This window comes from Rutilus rutilus (genome assembly GCF_951802725.1).
Source record: "Rutilus rutilus genome assembly, chromosome: 3".
Taxonomy (NCBI): domain Eukaryota; kingdom Metazoa; phylum Chordata; class Actinopteri; order Cypriniformes; family Leuciscidae; genus Rutilus; species Rutilus rutilus.
Window position 1 is genome coordinate 2,665,734 of NC_140211.1, and position 24,176 is coordinate 2,689,909.

Sequence of the window (24,176 nt, forward strand, 5' to 3'; positions counted from 1 at the left end):
TAAATCATACTTGAACATGGTAAATCGTGGTATACTATAGTAAATCATGGTAAACTATGGTAAATCGTGGTAAATCATGGTAAACTATGGTAAATCATGGTAATCTATGATAAATCATGCTAGAATCAGTAAATCATACTTGAACATGGTAAATCATGGTATACTATAGTAAATCATGGTAAACTATGGTAAATCGTGGTAAATCATGGTAAACTATGGTAAATCATGGTAAACTATGATAAATCATGCTAGAATCAGTAAATCATACTTGAACATGGTAAATCATGGTATACTATAGTAAATCATGGTAAACTATGGTAAATCGTGGTAAATGATGGTAAACTATGGTAAATCATGGTAATCTATGATAAATCATGCTAGAATCAGTAAATCATACTTGAACATGGTAAATCATGGTATACTATAGTAAATCATGGTAAATCATGGTAAACTATGGTAAATCATGGTAAACTATGCTAAATCATGCTAGAATCAGTAAATCATACTTGAACATGGTAAATCATGGTATACTATAGTAAATCATGGTAAACTATGGTAAATTGTGGTAAATCATGGTATACTATAGTAAATCATGGTAAACTATGGTAAATCATGGTAAACCATGCTAGCAACATGGTAAAAAAATTCTAGCATCATGCTAGCAACATGATAATCATGCTAGCATGGTAAACTATGGTAAATCATGGTAAACTATGGTAAATCGTGGTAAACTATGGTAAATCATGCTAGAATCATAGTTAATCATACTTGAACATGGTAAATCATGGTATACTATAGTAAATAATGGTAAACTATGGTAAATCATGGTAAATCATGGTAAACTATGGTAAATCATGCTAAACTGTGGTAAATCATGCTAGAATCAGTAAATTATACTTGAACATGGCAAATCGTGGTATACTATAGTAAATCATGGTATACTATAGTAAATCGTGGTAAATCATGGTAAACTATGGTAAATCATGCTAGAATCAATAAATCATACTTGAACATGGTAAATCATGGTATACTATAGTAAATCATGGTAAACTATGGTAAATCGTGGTAAATCATGGTAAACTATGCTAAATCATGCTAGAATCAGTAAATCATACTTGAACATGGTAAATCATGGTATACTATAGTAAATCATGGTAAACTATGGAAAATCGTGGTAAATCATGGTAAACTATGGTAAATCATGGTAAACCATGCTAGCAACATGGTAAAAAAATTCTAGCATCATGCTAGCAACATGATAATCATGCTAGCATGGTAAACTATGGTAAATCATGGTAAACTATGGTAAATCGTGGTAAAATATGGTAAATCATGCTAGAATCATAGTAAATCATACTTGAACATGGTAAATCTTGGTATACTATAGTAAATAATGGTAAACTATGGTAAATCATGGTAAATCATGGTAAACTATGGTAAATCATGCTAAACTATGGTAAATCATGCTAGAATCAGTAAATTATACTTGAACATGGCAAATCGTGGTATACTATAGTAAATCATGGTAAACTATAGTAAATCGTGGTAAATCATGGTAAACTATGGTAAATCATGCTAGAATCAATAAATCATACTTGAACATGGTAAATCATGGTATACTATAGTAAATCATGGTAAACTATGGTAAATCGTGGTAAATCATGGTAAACTATGGTAAATCATGCTAGAATCAGTAAATTATACATGAACATGGTAAATTGTGGTATACTATAGTAAATCATGGTAAACTATGGAAAATGATGGTAATCTATGACAAATCATGCTAGAATCAGTAAATCATACTTGAACATGGTAAATCATGGTATACTAAAGTAAATTATGGTAAACTATGGTAAATCATGGTAAATCATGGTAAACTATGGTAAATCATGGTAAACTATGGTAAATCATGCTTGAATCAGTAAATCATCTATCTTTCTTTCTTTCTTTCTTTCTTTCTTTCTTTCAACTAATCAATCTTTCTTTTTCTTTCTTTCTCTCTTTCTTTCTTTCTCTCTTTCTTTCTCCTTCTTTCTTACTAATTAATCTTTCTTTCTTTCTTTCTTTATTTCTTTCTTTAAACATTTTCTTTCTTTCTATCTCTTTAAACCTTTTCTTTCTATCTATCTATCTATCTATCTATCTATCTATTATCTATCTATCTATCTTTTGAACTTATCTATCTATCTATCTATCTATCTATCTATCTATCTATCTATCTATCTATCTGACTGACTTATCTAACTTTTCTTTCTTTCTACCTAATCTTTCTTTCGTTCTTTCTTTCTTTATACCTAATCTTTCTTTCTTTCTTTCTTTCTTTCTTTCTTTCTTTCTTTCTTTCTTTCTTTCTTTCTTTCTTTCTTTCTAACTTTTCTTTCTTTCTACCTAATCTTTCTTTCGTTCTTTCTTTCTTTATACCTAATCTTTCTTTCTTTCTTTCTTTCTTTCTTTCTTTCTTTCTTTCTTTCTTTCTTTCTTTCTAGCTAATCTTTCTTTCTTTTTTCTTTCATTCTTTCTTTCTACCTAATCTTTCTTTCTTTCTTACAATCTTTCTTTCTTTCTAGCTAATCTTTCTTTCTTTTTTCTTTCATTCTTTCTTTCTACCTAATCTTTCTTTCTTTCTTACAATCTTTCTTTCTTTCTTTTTTTCTTTCTTTCTTTTTTCTTTCATTCTTTCTTTCTAGCTAATCTTTCTTTCTTTTTTCTTTCATTCTTTCTTTCTACCTAATCTTTCTTTCTTTCTTTCTTTCTTTCTTTCTTTCTTTCTTTCTTTCTTTCTTTCTTTATACCTAATCTTTTTCTTTCTTTCTTTATACCTTATATTTTTTTCTTTCTTTCTTTCTTTCTTTCTTTCTTTATACCTAATCTTTCTTTCTTTCTTTCTTTCTTTCTTTCTTTCTTTCTTTCTTTCTTTCTTTATACCTAATCTTTCTTTCTTTCTTTCTACCTAATCTTTCTTTCTTTCTTTCTTTATACCTAATCTTTCTTTCTTTCTTTCTTTCTTTCTTTCTTTCTTTCTAACTAATCTTTCTACCTAATCTTTCTTTCGTTCTTTCTTTCTTTATACCTAATCTTTCTTTCTTTCGTTCTTTCTTTCTTTCTTTCTTTCTCTTTCTTTCTTTCTTTCTTTCTTTCTTTCTTTCTTTCTTTCTTTCTTTCTAACTTTTCTTTCTTTCTACCTAATCTTTCTTTCGTTCTTTCTTTCTTTATACCTAATCTTTCTTTCTTTCTTTCTAACTAATCTTTTCTTTTTTCTTTCCTTCTACCTAATCTTTCTTTCGTTCTTTCTTTCTTTATACCTAATCTTTCTTTCTTTCTTTCTAACTAATCTTTCTTTCTTTTTTCTTTCTTTCTAACTAATATTTCTTTCTTTCTTTCTCTTTCTTTCTTTCTTTCTTTCTTTCTTTCTTTCTTTCTTTCTTTCTTTCTTTCTTTCTTTATACCTAATCTTTCTTTCTTTCTAACTAATCTTTCTTTCTTTTTTCTTTCTTTCTAACTAATCTTTCTTTCTTTCTTTCTTTCTTTCTTTCTTTCTTTCTTTCTTTCTTTCTTTCTTTCTTTATACCTAATCTTTCTTTCTTTATACCTAATCTTACTTTCTTTCTTTCTTTCTAACTAATCTTTTCTTTTTTCTTTCTTTCTACCTAATCTTTCTTTCGTTCTTTCTTTCTTTCTTTCTAACTAATCTTTCTTTCTTTTTTCTTTCTTTCTAACTAATCTTTCTTTTTTCTTTCTCTTTCTTTCTTTCTTTCTTTCTAACTTTTCTTTCTTTCTAACTATTCTTTCTTTCTAACTATTCTTTCTTTCTAACTAATTTATCAATCAAAATTTAAACTACTTTAAACTTCAAACTACTTCAAACTTCAAACTACTTCAAACTTCAAACTACTTCTAACTACTTTAAACTTCTAACTACTTTTAACTTCTTCAAACTCTCTGGTCCGGCTTTCTCAAGCCAACTTAAAGTTTGTCTCAACAAACTTTTTTTTCTAGTTATTATTATTATTTGTTTGATTTAGAGTAAAATACATTATTGTTTATAATATTTTATTTAGAATAAAATAGAATTTAATGTTTAATTTTAAAGACATTTTTGTAAAACATTTTGGATGCAGAAATTATTATATTATTTTAACTAATATTTTAATTATTATTATTATTTATTTTATTTAGAATAAAATATAATTTAATGTTTAATTTTAAAGACATTTTTGTAATTTTTTTTGGATGCAGAAATTATTATATTATTTTAATTATTCATTTAATTATTATTATTATTTGATTTCGAGTAAAATATAATTTAATCTTTAATTTTAAAGACATTATTGTTTATTATTTTTTTATTAATTTTTTTGTGTAAAATGTGTTAGGTTCGATGCTGAATGTAAAATGAAGTAAAACCGCTTGGGAAATTCTGAAAAGTTTTTAATATAATACTTTATATAAAAAAATAATTTCAGTTTTGATTAAATTAACAAAAATGTTTTGAATAGTTTTATTCATCTGGCGGTCTGACTCACCCGTACAGAGTCTCTCCGAAGCCTTAATTTCCCAGCCTGCAACAGAGAAAGAGCAGATGAAATGCCAGTATTTTTGCACCGGTTTTCTGCACTACATTTCACACATTAAGAACTTACTGGTTTCCATTCTGGAGAGAGTTCTGGACTGTGTTCGGGCCAGTCCTCCACACACCTTTCCTGTGTGTTTTTTTTAAAAGCATGTCAGCATATGTACAGTATCAGTATTATAGCTAACGAAACTTTCTTTACCGGCTCAGTATCGCTGTTTTCAGTAGACATGCTAATGCAGTGAAAGAAACGCGCTTGTGATTTCCTTTAGCATCACATGTGCAGCTTAGGCCTACTGTATTCATTTGTTATTTATTTTTCTTTTTTATCGTTGCAAGTTTGAGTTATAGATATTTTAACAAAAAACAAACTTACCATGTAGCCTGTGAGGTTTCCAGAGAGGCTTATTACAGGAAACCTGTGGACGAACTAAACTAAAGCACTCACCAAACTTGTTATGTAAAAATAATAAACTAAACGAAACAACAGCTGAAGCTCGCGCCACTAAACATTGGACGTCGGATAGACGTGCAGATCATGTCTATATTGGGTCCGTCGGTCCATGACCAATTCTGGACATCTATTCGACGTCCAAACTAGGTCCACTATTTGGACGTCCAACCATGACCCAACTTGGACGTCATATAGACGTTCAACATTGGACCTTTGAACTGGGTAATTTTTTTCGACGTCCAAACTAGGTCCACTATTTGGACGTCCAACCATGACCCAACTTGGACGTCATATTTACGTTCAACATTGGACCTGAACTGGGTAATTTTTTTCGACGTCCAAACTAGGTCCACTATTTGGACGTCCAACCATGACCCAACTTGGACGTCATATAGACGTTCAACATTGGACCTTTGAACTGGGTAATTTTTTTCGACGTCCAAACTAGGTCCACTATTTGGACGTCCAACCATGACCCAACTTGGACGTCATATAGACGTTCAACATTGGACCTTTGAACTGGGTAATTTTTTTCGACGTCCAAACTAGGTCCACTATTTGGACGTCCAACCATGACCCAACTTGGACGTCATATTGACGTTCAACATTGGACCTTTGAACTGGGTGATTTTTTTCGACGTCCAAACTAGGTCCACTATTTGGACGTCCAACCATGACCCAACTTGGACGTCATATTTACGTTCAACATTGGACCTGAACTGGGTAATTTTTTGGACGTCTATGACAGGTGCAGGAAATTTACATGATTATTATAATTTTTTTAATTTACAAATGAAGAGCTCTTTTCCAAAACGCGAGTTTGTCGTGTCATTTTGCTGTGTAATGAACCTATTCACTGCTCCATCCACGTTTCCAAATCGCTATATTTAAAATGTAATATATTTTTAAAATATTTAAAATATTATATTTAAAATATTTTAAATGTACTGCAAGATGCTCGTGATCCAAGCGTCGAACCTATTTTTAGCCTAAACGCGATAATCACGAGTTCGAGTCCCAGGTAAAGCAAGGTGTGTGTGTGTGTGTGTGTGTGTGTGTGTGTGTGTGTGTGTGTGTGTGTGTGTGTGTGTGTAAGAAGCCGCTGTTTTGTTTGAGAGCACTGAGCGCGACACTCACCTGAGGAAAACTGTGCGAACCTGCCATTCCTGTCTGAGCATAACAGCTGAAACACACTGAACTCAAACCCCTGTCTGAGCAGTAACAGCTGAAACACACTGAACACAAACCCCTGCCATTCCTGTCTGAGCATTAACAGCTGAAACACACTGAACTCAAACCCCTGCCATTCCTGTCTGAGCATTAACAGCTGAAACACACTGAACTCAAACCCCTGCCATTCCTGTCTGAGCATTAACAGCTGAAACACACTGAACACAAACCCCTGCCATTCCTGTCTGAGCATAACAGCTGAAACACACTGAACTCAAACCCCTGCCATTCCTGTCTGAGCATTAACAGCTGAAACACACTGAACTCAAACCCTGAAACACACTGAACTCAAACCCCTGCCTGTCCTGTTGAGGATCTCAGCTAGGGCAGAAGTCATCATTAACAGCTGAAAGAGACTGAACTCAAACCAAACCGAACAGAAGAACACCGAGGGCTAGACAGTTTCATGCTACAAATATATACAATTTAGTCAAAACTAATGCAATGCAAAGACATTCTCTCATCAGCGTGCACATTAAAGTAGCCTATAGAGGACGATGACAACAGCAATGCAAACATTTCAGGATTGGGTTTGCATTTAAGTCAACAATGATATTTACCCGTCATACAAAAAATAAATAAATAAATAAATAAAATAAAAATAGGCTAGGCTATATATTTTTAAAGATTAATTCTCCTCTTTATTACCATGAGTTTACGGGAAAGTGAGATCTCGTTCAGTTGTGATTTGGGAATAAAACCTTCTTTTTTTTTTTTTTTTTACCAACTCAGAACCTTTCCTTTACATTTAAAAAAAATCAGGAACAGCATATATGACACAAATGTAGTGTCATCTGATAATTATGCTATGTCATAATGATCGAAATTAATTTAGCCTTCAGTTGACGTCCAACTCTTTAGTTCTTCTATGGTGAATAATTTGCATCCAGTGCCAGATTAGATCAATTGTATAGCCTATGTAATCAGTTTAACCTTTATAATTTACAGTAGGCACGTGCTCTGTCTCACCACAAGAGGGCAGTAAACAAGTATTTATTCATAATAAGTAGTAACACTGTAGCAAAGACTTTAGACTATTGATTCACTTATAGTACTGTCAAGATTATTAGATGGTAAATAAGATGTTGTCCTTTTAAAATTGTATAAATTATGCCTACACAAAGGACTTTCGAAATAATAAAAATAGAAAATAAATAAAATTTGCTTTGTAATGAAATTCATACACAAGCACAATACGCTGATTTCACGCAGCCGTTATTTTGAAATCGAAAGTGAGGCTCCGGTGGGAAGAAAACCAGAAGTGTCAATCTGTACAATTAATACAGATACAATCTGTATTGTAAAAAGCGCTATATAAATAAAGGTGACTTGACTTGACTTGACTTGACTTGACTTGAAGTGTCGCCTTTAATCACAGGAGAGTCGTGAATGCGATGGCGTATGGTTGTGTTTAATGATGTTGTCATTATGGGGGGGGGGGGGGCATGTGCCTGGAGAGCTGACAATTGCTGACGATTGCTCCATTAATGTGAATCAAACAACAAAAGGCAAAGAGAAAATCAGTCGCAGCTCTTGAATGATATAAGCTTTAATCTATCTATGATAAACTATGCATTGTTATTTTAGATATTACTTTATTAGATGTCTTTTTAGCCCATATTACTCCTGAACAGGAATGTCATTACTGAAATTAAAGCACTGGGTATATAATTTGTATATTTGTTTAATTATATACTTTTTTTGTTTGACCATGTGTTTGTACTTTGTTTTTGGTGTCCTATGTCTTCTGAATATAAAACACAAAAGCCTGCACCCTTCTGCATAACATACATGTTTTATTTGTTTTGTTAAAGCATTGCTTTTTCTTTTGCTATAGATATTTATTTTACATTTAAAAATATAAAGCAATATTAATTGTGTTCTAAATGATTTTTTTCCCTTTTTTTTTTTTTTATATAACAAAAAGAACCGATACAAATACCGTTAAAGTACCGGATCAATAAGGAGTATTGGTAAGAGTAGTAATACCGAACGATACCCATCCCTATTGGCAGCAACAAATTAAAAGTTATGGCCAATTTAACTGTGAATAAATTCAGTATATATACGCCTGCCATATTTTGCCACCCCTCAAAAATTCCTGCCCCCCTCTCGCAACCCCATAAATATTTTTCTAGATCCGCTCCTGGACTATATACAGTGAAATTCATTTATAAATAATTTATATATATATATATATATATATATATATATATATAATTCAGAAAGTAAAAAAAGAAGCAGGAATGAACTATTATATTGGATATTAACATCCAATAGTGTAAATCGCGGCAGCAGCTTCAGGTTGGTAGTCCATGTTGTTCCTTTACATCCGGGGTTCTTCCCACCGGAGCCTCACTTTCGATTTCAAAATGGCGGCTGCGTGAGATCAGCGTATTAAGGCTTTAAAGCTTGTGGGAGACAGAGGCAAAGAACAGCGTTAATGCAAAACTCAATTTCATCGGCAACATTTGGTCATTAAAGTGGAAGAGTGCAGCCAATTAGCTGTGGATTTACACATTTTAATATTATTTATGTCGTTCTACCTTGTGCACTAGGCCTATAGGTTTATAAAGTCAACGGAAATCATTAAAGGGGTGGTATAATGCCCTTTTCACAAGATGTAAAATGGGGGGAATTATAATAATAATAGTTTTCAAAATTTTAGAATATACATAATACCATAGTTTGTTAACCCTTGTGTGGTGTTCAAAACCCTATTAATGCTTTTAATGTTCCCGGTCAAAAACCAGCCTATAAAAAGTAGCTTATAAATCTCTTATTATACCATATAATCACCCAATATTAGATGAAATATTTTTGTCAACTTATTTTCTTTCAATTAGGACTGGTTTTATATTTCCCAATTATCTGAAAGTAGGCATCTAATTTTTTAAAGCATTATTTATGAATAATTTTCACAATATTAAATAAAATATGAAGAAAAATTGCTGTGTTGATCACACTAGTCTACTTTAATGTTTAATCAGGGTGTTTGTTTTGAAATGCTTTTCTTTTGTACAAAATGGCACAGTCACACTTGTGGTGTTCCCAATCAAAAATGACCGGCTGGCAAAAAATTGCTCATAAATCTCTATATTATCACCCAATATTTAATATTTTTTGTCAACTTGTTTTCTTTCAATTAGGACTGGTTTTATATTTCTATTTGCATCTGATTAATATGGGCCTCATTTATCTGAGAGTGATAGGCATCTCATTTTTTGAGTAAAAAAACAACATTTATGAATAATTTTCACAATATAAAATAAAATATGAAATAAATTTGCACTGTTGATCACACTTGTCTACTTTAATGTTTCACCAGGAAGTTTGTTTTGAAAAACTTTTATTTCCTACAAAATGGCGTCACACTTGTGGTGTTCCACTGGGCCACTGAAAGTGAACGGCAGAGACTGAAAATAAGAGAAAATGTAGCTTTCAGGAGCATGTTCATGTGCATGTGTTTGCAAACATCGAGCCCTTGGACCCGTGCATGTGTGGATGCATGCATACACATGCTACCCAAACACACACACACACACGTTAAAACACACAAACTATTTTGAATATTACACACACATTATTTTTCATAGAGAGAAACTTGGTCCTACCCTGAACTGCTTCTAATGTCCATTCATCCATCTGACACACACACACAACACACACACACACACACACACACACACACACACACACACACACACACACACACACACACACACACACACACACGTCTCCTTGTCTACATGAGCTTTGTTACCACGTGACATGACAGTAATATAAATCATGTACAATTACTTGAAATGCCCATTCCTAAAAAGATCTCTTTAAGCTAATGAAAACAACATTTACACTTAATTTTATGGTGTCCTTGTTAGATTGCAATTATTAAATGAAGTACTGTGTTACCATGTACTTACTATAGGGTTTAGTTGCATGTAATTATGCAACTAATATACTATAATAAGTCCTATAACAAGGACACTGTAAAATAAAGTGTTACCAGAACATCTGTCAGAGCATTGATAAACGCTGTCAGGGATGTCGATTATCTCGTTTTTCACACACTGTCGTCGTGTTTGGTGAGTTATTTCTCTGCCGCTGGAAGATCTTCCCATTAGCCTGGACTCTCCACGTTACACTGGACACAGTGTCCATCCCCTGCTCCGAGAGGATCTGCCGGATCTGGAGAGCAGAGTTCATCAGTGATGGTGAGCGAGATGAGATCAGTGATGAGAGACGTTCATCTCACCTTCTCTTCGACGGCTGTCTTCACGGCGGATTCGTCCAGAGGTCCGGCTGATCTCACGGCCACGCGCACAAGCTGCCTCCGACTCTGACTCTGACTCTGACTCTGCCTCTGACTCTGACTCTGACTCTGACTCTGACTCTGACTCCTTTCAGCTTACACACACACACACACATACTTCATGAATAATCAAGAGAAAGACTGACACTGTAAAAAATCTAGTGTGAATTCACAGTATATAGTATTCTTGGTTATTAACTACTGTTTTTTTTTTTTCAGAAAATTACCTTGCACTCATTTTATAGTAAAAATATGAATATAGTATTTACTGCAAATAGTTGTTTCAACTTAAAAAATGATGTGCTGCGTTAAAAGGCTGTAAAATATGTAGTGTGAATTTACAGTATATTCTTGATTATTTGTCATTCTCTGCCTTTTTCTACAGAAATGAATTGTTTTTTGTTGACAGAAAATGACCTTGCATTAATTTCATAGTAAAAATGAATACAGTATTCACTGTAAAACAATTTTTCAACTTCAAGTTTGTGCTGCCTTAAAAACTGTTGAAAGAAAAATGGTGCGAGTTTACAATATATTTTTGCTTATCAATTGTAATTCTTTGTTTTGACAGATAATGACCTGAACATGATCTTGCATTCATTGATGCATAGTACAAATATACAGTATTCACTGCATAAATAAATAAAACATCCAACTTAGAAAAAAGAAGTAAGTGTTGATGTTGCTGTAAAGTTAAGTTAAATCTGAGAAAGTCAATCTAATACTAAATTTTAAGTTGTAATATCTAATTGCGACAATTATATTCTATTGAAATAAATTACTTTTCATTGTTTTAAAATCCAGTCAATATTTAAGGTATATTTTAATATCTGTATTTGTTGTTGTGTTTACAGTAACTGACTGAAATCCCGGTTGTATCAGAAATAACACTCACTGCAGAGGAACGGTAACAGATTCAGGCAGATGTCATCCCTGATCAATCCGGTCCCTCTGATAGACGCACACCTTTCATTCCCATATCCATTATTAGGCTCTCCTGACGACCATTTCAGTGACAGCCAGCTCACTTTGCTCTGGTCCGACCACAGCCACAGGTTCATGGACAAGCCGATCCAGCCCTCAGATCCATTGTATGCAACGAGTAAACTTGTTATGTTTGTGTTGTCAGAGAGGCTACTAATGCTGGCCAGGTCGATGTAGTTCGTCCTGCAGTAACGCTGAGCATCACTCCACGACAGTTTGCTCGCATAGAAAACAAACTTGTTTCCTCCAACTGTTTTTGTCAGAACAGAGAAACATCATGTTAAGTGCATGAAACGCTCACACTGATGACAGTCAGCTTCTGCAATTCAAGGCTTTGATGAGGAAAATGTTTAGTAGACCTATTAAATGTGTCAGAAGCACGGACATTACTTTCCATTTAGCCCATACTGAAGATAAAGTTTTGGTAATTAAAGAGGTGTTAAATTAAACCACTCATAATGTTCTTCGGCAACATTTACAATTTGATGCTCTAGCATTTGTACTTGTAGTTTTTCTGTGTTTTGTGCATAAAATAGACATAGACTAATGACGTGTAAATAACAGTAATGAACTCCACTGTTCGGTCAATGATTTATGCCCTCCAAAACCAATTCATCCAAAGCTTAAAATACCACAAATTATTCCTGTATTATTATTGTATTTATTTGTCTGTTCATTTATTTTTGATGTTCCAGATTCGCTGTGTGCGAGAAACATTTATTTCTTGTTGCTTAATTTATTATTATATTTTTTCTGCAGTGACTTTACTCTCTCTTTTGATCAATTTAATACGCCCTCGCTGAGTATTGTCAAAGTATTGTCTTTAAAAAAAAAAAAAAAAACTTTTGAATGGTAGTGTGCACATTTTTTTTAAATCATGGTTTCCACAAAAATATTGAGCAGCAAAAATTGTCTTTAACATTGATAATAAGAATTGCTAAGCACCAATAATAATCGCTAATAACATAATGGAATGATTTCTAAAAGATCATGTGACACTTAAAACTGGAGTAATGATACTGAAAATTCAGCTTTGATCACAGGAATAAATGTAATTTTATAATATTTTTACATAGAAACGTCATTTTAAATTGTAATAATGTTGAACTGTTTATACATAAATGCAGTCTTGATGAGCATTTGAGACATCAAAAACATAAAAAAAATCGTAATAATTCCAAACTTTTGTACCTCCAATGCAGTGCACTTCACTTTAAAAGTATCTGCCTAATGATAATAAATGCAAAAGATGTTTACAAATGCAAATCAGCTGCAAGATGAGACAAGGCTTTAGGAAATGAAAAAAATTTACAACCCCATAAAAAAAACAAAAAACTTACGCTTGTAGCAAAAAAATGGTTTTTGTTCATCACAAGAGGCAGTGTGCCAGGTTCCGTTACTTCTAATCACGCCACACTTGCTCTGAGTCCTGGTGGTCGTGTCTTCCGAGAGCCCCCAGTTCCTGAACACTAAGTCCTGATCTTGGAAGGACCAGCGCCAAGCGCATAAGCCGCCATACAGTCCCACCCAGCCTCTATCAAAACTCACTGAGCTGGTGATCTCCTGCATCTTAGATCTGTCCTGATCGCTCTGAACCGTGGCCAGGTCCAGGTGATTCTCCCTGCAGAACGACTGGGCTTCGGTCCAGGTCTTTGGTTCCTGGATCAGAATGAAGTAGCACGAGGTCTTCGAGACGAGTCCTGTCGACAGCACAGTATTACATAAAAACACTTATTCTGGAAGGAAGTAATCTGATTTTAAATCAGCACAGATACTGTATAATGTGAGGTTAAACATTTGTATTCATTTTTGTTAGTTCTTGCTACAGTATTTGGTTACACTTAACAGGTTGGTTACACTTTTTCGATATAGTCTATTTTAGACGTTCTACTGAATGGCAGCAACTACATGTCAGTTACCGCTCATTAATTTGCAAAAACATCAACTATCTCTCATTCATTTGCAACTACATGTCAACTAACTCAATATATTGCAACTACATTTCAACTCACTCAATATATTGCAACTACATGTCAACTAACTCCCAGAGTATTAGTAGACTGTTAGGTCAGGGTTCGGGTCAGTAGAATAAGTTGATGTGTAGCATAGATATAAACACTAGATGTCGCCTGGGCTACGGCAGTTCATTGGAACGAATGCGTCAATAGAGCCGCCATCTTGGAACAGGGGAGCCCCTCCTCTTTAAAGGTCCCGTTCTATGCCCCTTTTCACAAGATGTAAAATAAGTCTCTGATGTCCCCAGAGTGTGTATGTGAAGTTTGAGCTCAAAATACCCAACAGATCATTTTTTACAGCATGTTTAAAATGACATTTTTTGGGGCTCAGAAAAACGAGCCGTTTCAGTGTGTCCCCTTTAAATGCAAATGAGGTGCTGCTGGACGACACAGGGGGCGGAGCTTCATGAGCTCGTGCTCAGTCTGTCAGGAAAAATTCATCTCACGGAATGATGATAATATCAGAAACTCAGGGCCGGCCCTGACCAATTTGCTGCCCTAGGCAAGATTTTACCTGGCGCCCCATGCATCACAGCCCATTTCACCCTGTCATTGTGTTCATGATTTAGCATATATATATATATATATATATATACACACACACACACACACACACATTACAGCAGAACTGTTTCCAACACTCATAATAAATCATCATATTAGAATGATTTCTAAAGGATCATGTGATAGACCGGATGTCACATGTGACACTGAAGAATGGAGTAATGATGCTGAAAATTCAGCTTTGCATCACAGAAATAAATGATAATTTAAAGTATAATAAATTGAAAACAAATTATTTTAAATTGTAATAATATATCACAATATTACATTTTTTTCTGTATTTTTGATCAAATAAATGCAGGCTTGATGAGCAGAAGAAACTTCTTTCAAAAACATTAAAAATAGTAATGTTTCCAAACTTTTGGCCTGTACTGTATCCCCCAAAAACTGTACAACTGTAGAGTAAAACATTAATAAAAAAGTGATAATAAAAAATGCGTCTTAAAACTGACATGATTGTACAAAATCACAGTCTGGGGACTCAGAACTCAGAACAACTGCTAACATTAAGTTTAAGGTAAAAATAACTGCCATGAAATTATAGTATCTTACTCCTATGCAATAAATTGTTCATTCACTACATCTCTTTACCTCTGTCTTTTTCCTCTTCTCTTCTTTTTGGCACTGTATCTATCGCAGACTATGCTCATTTATAATGTGTCATGTAAATTCGACCTTCCGTCACAATCAGGAAACTTTCACCGTGTCTAGAACTGGCGCGAGCTGCCAGGCCCGTTTCTACGAGCTGTGTGTTAACAAGTCAGCAGTGCTGTCTACATTGGATGCGGCGTCGGGCACGCTACACAACAAATTACCAACAACTGATCGCGCGCGCGCTCTGTTTCTGACGCACTTCAAGCACTCGATGGGCAGGGGAAGATTGAAGAGCCGGACTTTTTTTTTTTTTTTTTTTTTTTGCTTTATTTGGTAGTATTTCGAATTAATGGTTTTAAAATAGTAGCCTATTATAAAAAAAAAATATATGTAAAAAAAAAAAAAAAAAAAAAAATTCACTCGTTCACTCATTCTGGCGCCCCTATGGATGAGTGGCGCCCTTAGCATTTGCCTATACCGCCTATGCCGCGGGCCGGCCCTGCAGAAACTCTCTGTAACGGCGTTCATTTCGAGTCGGACAATAATGCCTACAGAGTCAGAGTGCTGTATAGAGATGAAACAGGTATGGTTTAGTAGTTTAATTACGGTTATTATAACTTATTTGTCATCTGCTTGTAGGCTATGTATCCATTATTTATTAATAGCCTACAAGTCTGCTGTCTGAATGATGATCAAACATGTACTGATGAGTTTAATAAAGTTTATTGTACACCACACAAAAGATGAAGGGTCAGTTTTACTTCAGAAAATCACCGTAAGAGCTGAGTAAACACAGTAGGCTAAGTTATAAGAAGTGGGCAAGTAGCCAGTAGAGTTGAGGGAGCATTCCTGTGGGCGGAGGTTAGTCAAGAAACGGTTCTGGTGATGTCACTAATGCAGGATGTAGAGGGGTGTAGTCCAATCGAGCCGTTTTATGTAGTCAACTTCTGTTAAATAAAATATCTCGCTTGGCATTGAACTTTGAGCTTTATAATTTTACAGATATTATTTATGCTCTAACAGCAACATTACACACTAACTAAAGTTTGAAACATGGAATCGCATGCAACGGGACCTTTAATGCATCAGCGTCAATGTAGGCAAAGGTCTAACGGAAATAAAATCACCATAAATCGTCATGAATGCGATTTTCTAGTTTTTTTGGTTCGTTCCAACGGTCAGACATGTATTTACCATTGAGTCCAGAGAAAATTTAAGGTTTTGATATTAAGATAATTCCTTCTTTTTCAAAATATAATGCATAGTGCTAGTGGCCTAAGTTTATTAGTCACATTCTTCCACTTGAGTAAACTTAGAATGAACTATCGCTATATATATATATATATATATATATATATATATATACAGTATATATATATATATATATATATAAATGAGCAAAACTTGGCCACTAAATATTTAATATTCAGTTATTTTAATGATCACAATTAAAGTAATTTTATTAAATTGAACAAGCGCAACCTTCAGCATTCAATCAAATATTCTAAAAGATGTATTATTAATAATAATGTTATTTCAACATAATATCTCGTTATTTCGTCATTAATATGTGTGCGTGCAACAAGCAAGAAGTGCATTTGTAAATCCGGTGACGCGTGCATTGATTTTTATTAATAAACTAGTATTTTCTGACAGTGTCGACTGCAAACATGAAGTTGACGATCGCCATCTCCGTACTGAACGCGCCTATAGAGAGAAATGCACATAATGGATTACATAATCAGGGAGTAGCCTTTTTCTTTTCGTTTTGAATTATTTAGTTTAAAGACAATTTAAGCTTTGTGTATTTGATGTATTTCTCATGTCTGTGTGAGGCATACACTGAGTTTCGTTAAGTTAGGATGAGATGTGCTCCAGTTAACGTGCAATGCAAGTGACCGCGCGGGCGCCTCTATGATTATATTAACAGGCAATTTGTTGATGAATAAAATTGATTAAAATTAAGATACAATTTATACAAAACGAATTCACTTTAAAGAAAGGCTTTAAACAGTTGACATTTTCACAAATTCCAGTGTCCTTCCACACCTCCACCCCCAGTTTGCAAGGAAGAAACAAGCCCTTGAGCCCACTGTATCCTTGTGCAAAACGCACACATACATAAGATTTGTGGAATTCTATGTATAATAATCATGGATGTACTGTTTGAAGATTGACAGGGAGAGGACAAGCATACTATTAGGACTGTACTTATACAGGTTACAAGCGCAACCCTTTTTTTCCATTAAAAGGTTTGAGTACAATAGGTAAAAAAAATCAAATGTTAGGAACAACACAACACAGCCAAAAGTGGGTATTGAGGATCAACTCCTGCATATTGTACATTTTAAACACAAGGGTTATTTCAAATAATATCTAAAGAGTACAGCACAGTCACAGTTCATTTTCTGTGTGAGAATCACAGTTCATTTTCTTCCTCCAAGCAGAGAAATGTACACTTAACTTATAAGAAAACAACTTGACTACTACCATCCACAGAGTAAATGTAATCCCTTGCTGTCTGGTTAAGATTTCGTTCGTGTGAACATCCATACGCAGCACCATGAATTCGAAGTACAGACGGAGATAGCAGCGTTACCTAGCTACTTCCTATGACAAGACCCCTGTTCAAAGATGGCGGCGGTTTTGACGCATGTTTAGACCCCAAGGCGACATCTAGTGTATATATCTATGGATGTGTAGTAGCAAAACTTACTTATAGTCAGCAGAATAATGTGTTCAAAATAAAGTGTTAGCAGATGTCTTCTAATACTATAATGACTGTTAGTTGATATGTAGTTGCAAAGTTCCCTTTCAGTCGGGTAACGTTCGACTTAGTCGATCGTACCGACTGATGGGGTATCACGCCAGGGAGCCAGATGTCTTCAATATAGTATTCAAATCAAGCAAAATGAGCTTTGGCAGGTGCACAATCCCCGCCCCGCCCTGCAGCGCGGGTATAACAGGGAAGTGGATGCACCCAACATTCATTCTTTTCGCTTCGGAGCTGATCAGTTGTTATGTCAATATCTCTGAAAGTGACCTGAAGGACGCGTACTTTCACGTCTCCATCCTGCCGCGACACAGGCCATTCCTGAGGTTCGCGTTCGAGGGTCGGCGTATTAGTACAAAGTCCAACCCTTTGGACTGTCTCTGTCCCCCCGCGTCTTTACGAAGCTCTTGGAGGCGGCCATTTCTCCCTTGAGAGAACAGGGCGTTCGTGTCCTCAACTACCTCGATAACTGGCTGATACTGGCTCAGTCGTGGGAACAGTTGTGCGAACACAGAGACTTGCTGCTCCAGCATATCAGTCTATTGGGTCTTCAGGTCAACTGGGAAAAGAGCAAGCTCACCCCCGGGCAGAGCATCTCTTTTCTCGGTATGGAGTTGGACTCGGTCAAACAGACGGCACGTCTAACGGAGGATCGTGCCCAGACGATGCTGAACTGCTTGGATACGTTTAAGAGCAGGAAGGTGGTTCCACTGAAATACTTTAAGAGGCTCCTGGGGCATATGGCTTCCGCAGCGGCAGTCACGCCGCTGGGGTTGTTAAATATGAGACCACTTCAGCATTGGCTTATTGGCCAGGTCCCATGGAGGGCGTGGAAAGACGGCAGGTTCCCGGTTGCGATTTCTCGAACTTGCCGGAGAACCTTCCAACCTTGGTCAGACGCTGTGTTTCTCCAGTCCGGTGTGTCCATGATACAAGCGTCCAGGCATGCGGTGGTGTTCACAGATGCCTCCAAGACAGGTTGGGGGGCCACGCACTACGGGTATGCAGTAGCAGGACGCTGGACAGGTCCTCAGCTGCATTGGCATATCAATTGCCTCGAGTTGTTAGCGGTACTACTTGCTTTGAGACGCCTCAAACGCCGCTGCTCGGCAAGCATGTACTGGTCAGATCGGACAATACCACGACCATGTCGTACATCAACAAGCAAGGTGGAGCACAATCATGTCATCTGACACAACTCACCCAACTTGCTCAATCGTGCCGCCGACAGGCTCTCACGACAGCAAATAAAGCCTACGGAATGGCGACTCCACTCCCAGTCGGTTCAGCTGATCTGGGATTGTTTCGGGCTGCACAGGTAGATCTGTTTTCCTCTCCAGAAACGACCCACTGCCAGTTGTTTTATTCACTAACCAAGGACTCTCTCGTGTGGATGCACTGGCCCACAGCTGGCTGTCGGGTCTACGCAAGTATGTGTTTCCCCCAGTGAGCCTAATTCCACAGTTACTGTGCAGAGTCAGGGAGGAAGAGGAGCAGGTCTTGCTAGTTGCCCCTTATTGGCCCAACCAGACCTGGTTCTCCGAACTCATACTCCTCTCTTCAGCCCCTCCCTGGCCCATCCCCCTGAGGGAGAACCTTCTCTCTCAGGGGCAGGGCACCATTTCGCACCCACGTCCAGACCTGTGGAGACTCCAGGTCTGGTCCCTGGACGGGAAGTGGAGGTTCTGAGGGGTCTACCACAAGCTGTCGTAGACCTCTGCTAGAGCCCCCTCCACGAGACTGGCTTATGCATCGAGGTGGAACCTGTTCGTCGATTGGTGTTCTCATGGAGAATACACTCCTTGTGTATTTGATGTATTTCTCATGTCTGTGTGAGGCATACACTGAGTTTCGTTAAGTTAGGATGAGATGCGCTCCAGTTAACGTGCAATGCAAGTGACCGCGCGGGCGCCTCTATGATTATATTAACAGGCAATTTGTTGATGAATAAAATTGATTAAAATTAAGATACAATTTATACAAAACGAATTCACTTTAAAGAAAGGCTTTAAACAGTTGACATTTTCACAAATTCCAGTGTCCTTCCACACCTCCACCCCCAGTTTGCAAGGAAGAAACAAGCCCTTGAGCCCACTGTATCCCCAAAACGCACACATACATAAGATTTGTGGAATTCTATGTATAATAATCATGGATGTACTGTTTGAAGATTGACAGGGAGAGGACAAGCATACTATTAGGACTGTACTTATTCAGGTTACAAGCGCAAGCCTTTTTTTCCATTAAAAGGTTTGAGTACAATAGGTAAAAAAAATCAAATGTTAGGAACAACACAGCACAACACAGCCAAAAGTGGGTATTGAGGATCAACTCCTGCATATTGTACATTTTAAACACAAGGGTTATTTCAAATAATATCTAAAGAGTACAGCACAGTCACAGTTCATTTTCTGTGTGAGAATCACAGTTAATTTTCTTCCTCCAAGCAGAGAAATGTACACTTAACTTATAAGAAAACAACTTGACTACTACCATCCACAGAGTAAATGTAATCCCTTGCTGTCTGGTTAAGATTTCGTTCGTGTGAACATCCATACGCAGCACCATGAATTCGAAGTACAGACGGAGATAGCAGCGTTACCTAGCTACTTCCTATGACAAGACCCCTGTTCAAAGATGGCGGCGGTTTTGACGCATGTTTAGACCCCAAGGCGACATCTAGTGTATATATCTATGGATGTGTAGTAGCAAAACTTACTTATAGTCAGCAGAATAATGTGTTCAAAATAAAGTGTTAGCAGATGTCTTCTAATACTATAATGACTGTTAGTTGATATGTAGTTGCAAAGTTCCCTTTCAGTCGGGTAACGTTCGACTTAGTCGATCGTACCGACTGATGGGGTATCACGCCAGGGAGCCAGATGTCTTCAATATAGTATTCAAATCAAGCAAAATGAGCTTTGGCAGGTGCACAATCCCCGCCCCGCCCTGCAGCGCGGGTATAACAGGGAAGTGGATGCACCCAACATTCATTCTTTTCGCTTCGGAGCTGATCAGTTGTTATGTCAATATCTCTGAAAGTGACCTGAAGGACGCGTACTTTCACGTCTCCATCCTGCCGCGACACAGGCCATTCCTGAGGTTCGCGTTCGAGGGTCGGCGTATTAGTACAAAGTCCAACCCTTTGGACTGTCTCTGTCCCCCCGCGTCTTTACGAAGCTCTTGGAGGCGGCCATTTCTCCCTTGAGAGAACAGGGCGTTCGTGTCCTCAACTACCTCGATAACTGGCTGATACTGGCTCAGTCGTGGGAACAGTTGTGCGAACACAGAGACTTGCTGCTCCAGCATATCAGTCTATTGGGTCTTCAGGTCAACTGGGAAAAGAGCAAGCTCACCCCCGGGCAGAGCATCTCTTTTCTCGGTATGGAGTTGGACTCGGTCAAACAGACGGCACGTCTAACGGAGGATCGTGCCCAGACGATGCTGAACTGCTTGGATACGTTTAAGAGCAGGAAGGTGGTTCCACTGAAATACTTTAAGAGGCTCCTGGGGCATATGGCTTCCGCAGCGGCAGTCACGCCGCTGGGGTTGTTAAATATGAGACCACTTCAGCATTGGCTTATTGGCCAGGTCCCATGGAGGGCGTGGAAAGACGGCAGGTTCCCGGTTGCGATTTCTCGAACTTGCCGGAGAACCTTCCAACCTTGGTCAGACGCTGTGTTTCTCCAGTCCGGTGTGTCCATGATACAAGCGTCCAGGCATGCGGTGGTGTTCACAGATGCCTCCAAGACAGGTTGGGGGGCCACGCACTACGGGTATGCAGTAGCAGGACGCTGGACAGGTCCTCAGCTGCATTGGCATATCAATTGCCTCGAGTTGTTAGCGGTACTACTTGCTTTGAGACGCCTCAAACGCCGCTGCTCGGCAAGCATGTACTGGTCAGATCGGACAATACCACGACCATGTCGTACATCAACAAGCAAGGTGGAGCACAATCATGTCATCTGACACAACTCACCCAACTTGCTCAATCGTGCCGCCGACAGGCTCTCACGACAGCAAATAAAGCCTACGGAATGGCGACTCCACTCCCAGTCGGTTCAGCTGATCTGGGATTGTTTCGGGCTGCACAGGTAGATCTGTTTTCCTCTCCAGAAACGACCCACTGCCAGTTGTTTTATTCACTAACCAAGGACTCTCTCGTGTGGATGCACTGGCCCACAGCTGGCTGTCGGGTCTACGCAAGTATGTGTTTCCCCCAGTGAGCCTAATTCCACAGTTACTGTGCAGAGTCAGGGAGGAAGAGGAGCAGGTCTTGCTAGTTGCCCCTTATTGGCCCAACCAGACCTGGTTCTCCGAACTCATACTCCTCTCTTCAGCCCCTCCCTGGCCCATCCCCCTGAGGGAGAACCTTCTCTCTCAGGGGCAGGGCACCATTTCGCACCCACGTCCAGACCTGTGGAGACTCCAGGTCTGGTCCCTGGACGGGAAGTGGAGGTTCTGAGGGGTCTACCACAAGCTGTCGTAGACCTCTGCTAGAGCCCCCTCCACGAGACTGGCTTATGCATCGAGGTGGAACCTGTTCGTCGATTGGTGTTCTCATGGAGAATACACTCCTTGTGTATTTGATGTATTTCTCATGTCTGTGTGAGGCATACACTGAGTTTCGTTAAGTTAGGATGAGATGCGCTCCAGTTAACGTGCAATGCAAGTGACCGCGCGGGCGCCTCTATGATTATATTAACAGGCAATTTGTTGATGAATAAAATTGATTAAAATTAAGATACAATTTATACAAAACGAATTCACTTTAAAGAAAGGCTTTAAACAGTTGACATTTTCACAAATTCCAGTGTCCTTCCACACCTCCACCCCCAGTTTGCAAGGAAGAAACAAGCCCTTGAGCCCACTGTATCCCCAAAACGCACACATACATAAGATTTGTGGAATTCTATGTATAATAATCATGGATGTACTGTTTGAAGATTGACAGGGAGAGGACAAGCATACTATTAGGACTGTACTTATTCAGGTTACAAGCGCAAGCCTTTTTTTCCATTAAAAGGTTTGAGTACAATAGGTAAAAAAAATCAAATGTTAGGAACAACACAGCACAACACAGCCAAAAGTGGGTATTGAGGATCAACTCCTGCATATTGTACATTTTAAACACAAGGGTTATTTCAAATAATATCTAAAGAGTACAGCACAGTCACAGTTCATTTTCTGTGTGAGAATCACAGTTAATTTTCTTCCTCCAAGCAGAGAAATGTACACTTAACTTATAAGAAAACAACTTGACTACTACTGGAGGTTCTGAGGGGTCTACCACAAGCTGTCGTAGACCTCTGCTAGAGCCCCCTCCACGAGACTGGCTTATGCATCGAGGTGGAACCTGTTCGTCGATTGGTGTTCTCATGGAGAAAACCCCCGAGTTTGTTCGGTCGGATCGGTGCTTTCTTTCCTGCAAGAGGGGTTGGAGTGAGGGCTGTCTCCCTCCACCCTCAAAGTGTATGTTGCCTCTAATGCCGCACATCACACGATGCAGTTGGTGAGAAATCCCTGGGGAAGCACGATCTGATCGTCAGGTTCCTTAAGGGAGCAAGGAGGTTGAATCCTCCTCGCATCTCTTCCATACCCTCTTGGGACCTATCTCTGGTGTTAACAGCACTTCAGAGACCTCCCTTTGAGCCCCTGCGGACACTGGAGTTAAAAATTCTGTCTCTCAAGACAGTTCTCTTGCTTACACTTGCTTCTATCAAGAGGGTAGGGGACCTGCACATTTTCTCGGTAGACGAATCGTGCCTGGAATTCGGGCTGGCTGACTCTCAGGTGACACTGAGACCTCGGTCCGGATATGTGCCGAAAGTTCCCGCTACTCCCTTTCGAGATCAAGTGGTGAACTTGCAAGCGCTGCCCCTCAACCCTAGCTTTTCTCTGTCCAGTCTGCGCTTTACAAACTTATTTGGACAGCTTTAGAACCTCAGATCAGCTCTTCATCTGTTTCGGAGGCCTGCAGAAAGGGAAGGCAGTCTCTAAGCAAAGGCTGGCCCACTGGATAGTGGATGCCATCATCTTGGTGTACGATACCCAAGGTGTACCTTGTCCCCCAGGGTTGCATTCCCACTCCACCCAGAGTGTTGCTGCTTCCTGGGCGCTGGCGCAAGGTGCCTCGCTGGCAAATGTTTGTAGAGCTGCGGGTTGGGTGACACCTAATACGTTTGCTAGGTTTATAGCTTACGTGTTGAGCCAGTAGCTTCTCAGGTGCTCTCTTCAAATAAAGGGCACCCTTGAGTTAAGCACGCTCATGTCGGCTTGCTACATATGATAACACTGCAAATCACATTATCCAATCCAGGACATATATTACTTGTTATTAAGTGGATAAATATGAAACAATTAATACTAACTAGTAAAATTAACAAACAATGACATTTAGTCAATATCAAACTCACCTAGCAAAAAAAGTAGATGAGTCATTTTTTTGGACCGTCTTGGTTGCTCACAGGTTTGTTCACTGAAATAAATAAAACCTGCATGAGATACATACAAATGGGACAAAAATGATGATTAAATAATAACGTTAGCAGGTTTTAAAAAGGTTGGACTAAAAAAATGCATATTAATCTGTTTTTACAGTGCCATGTTAAAAAAGATATGCAATAAGCAATTATAAGAATAATATTGCCTAATAATGTAAAAAAATATACAGTATTGAC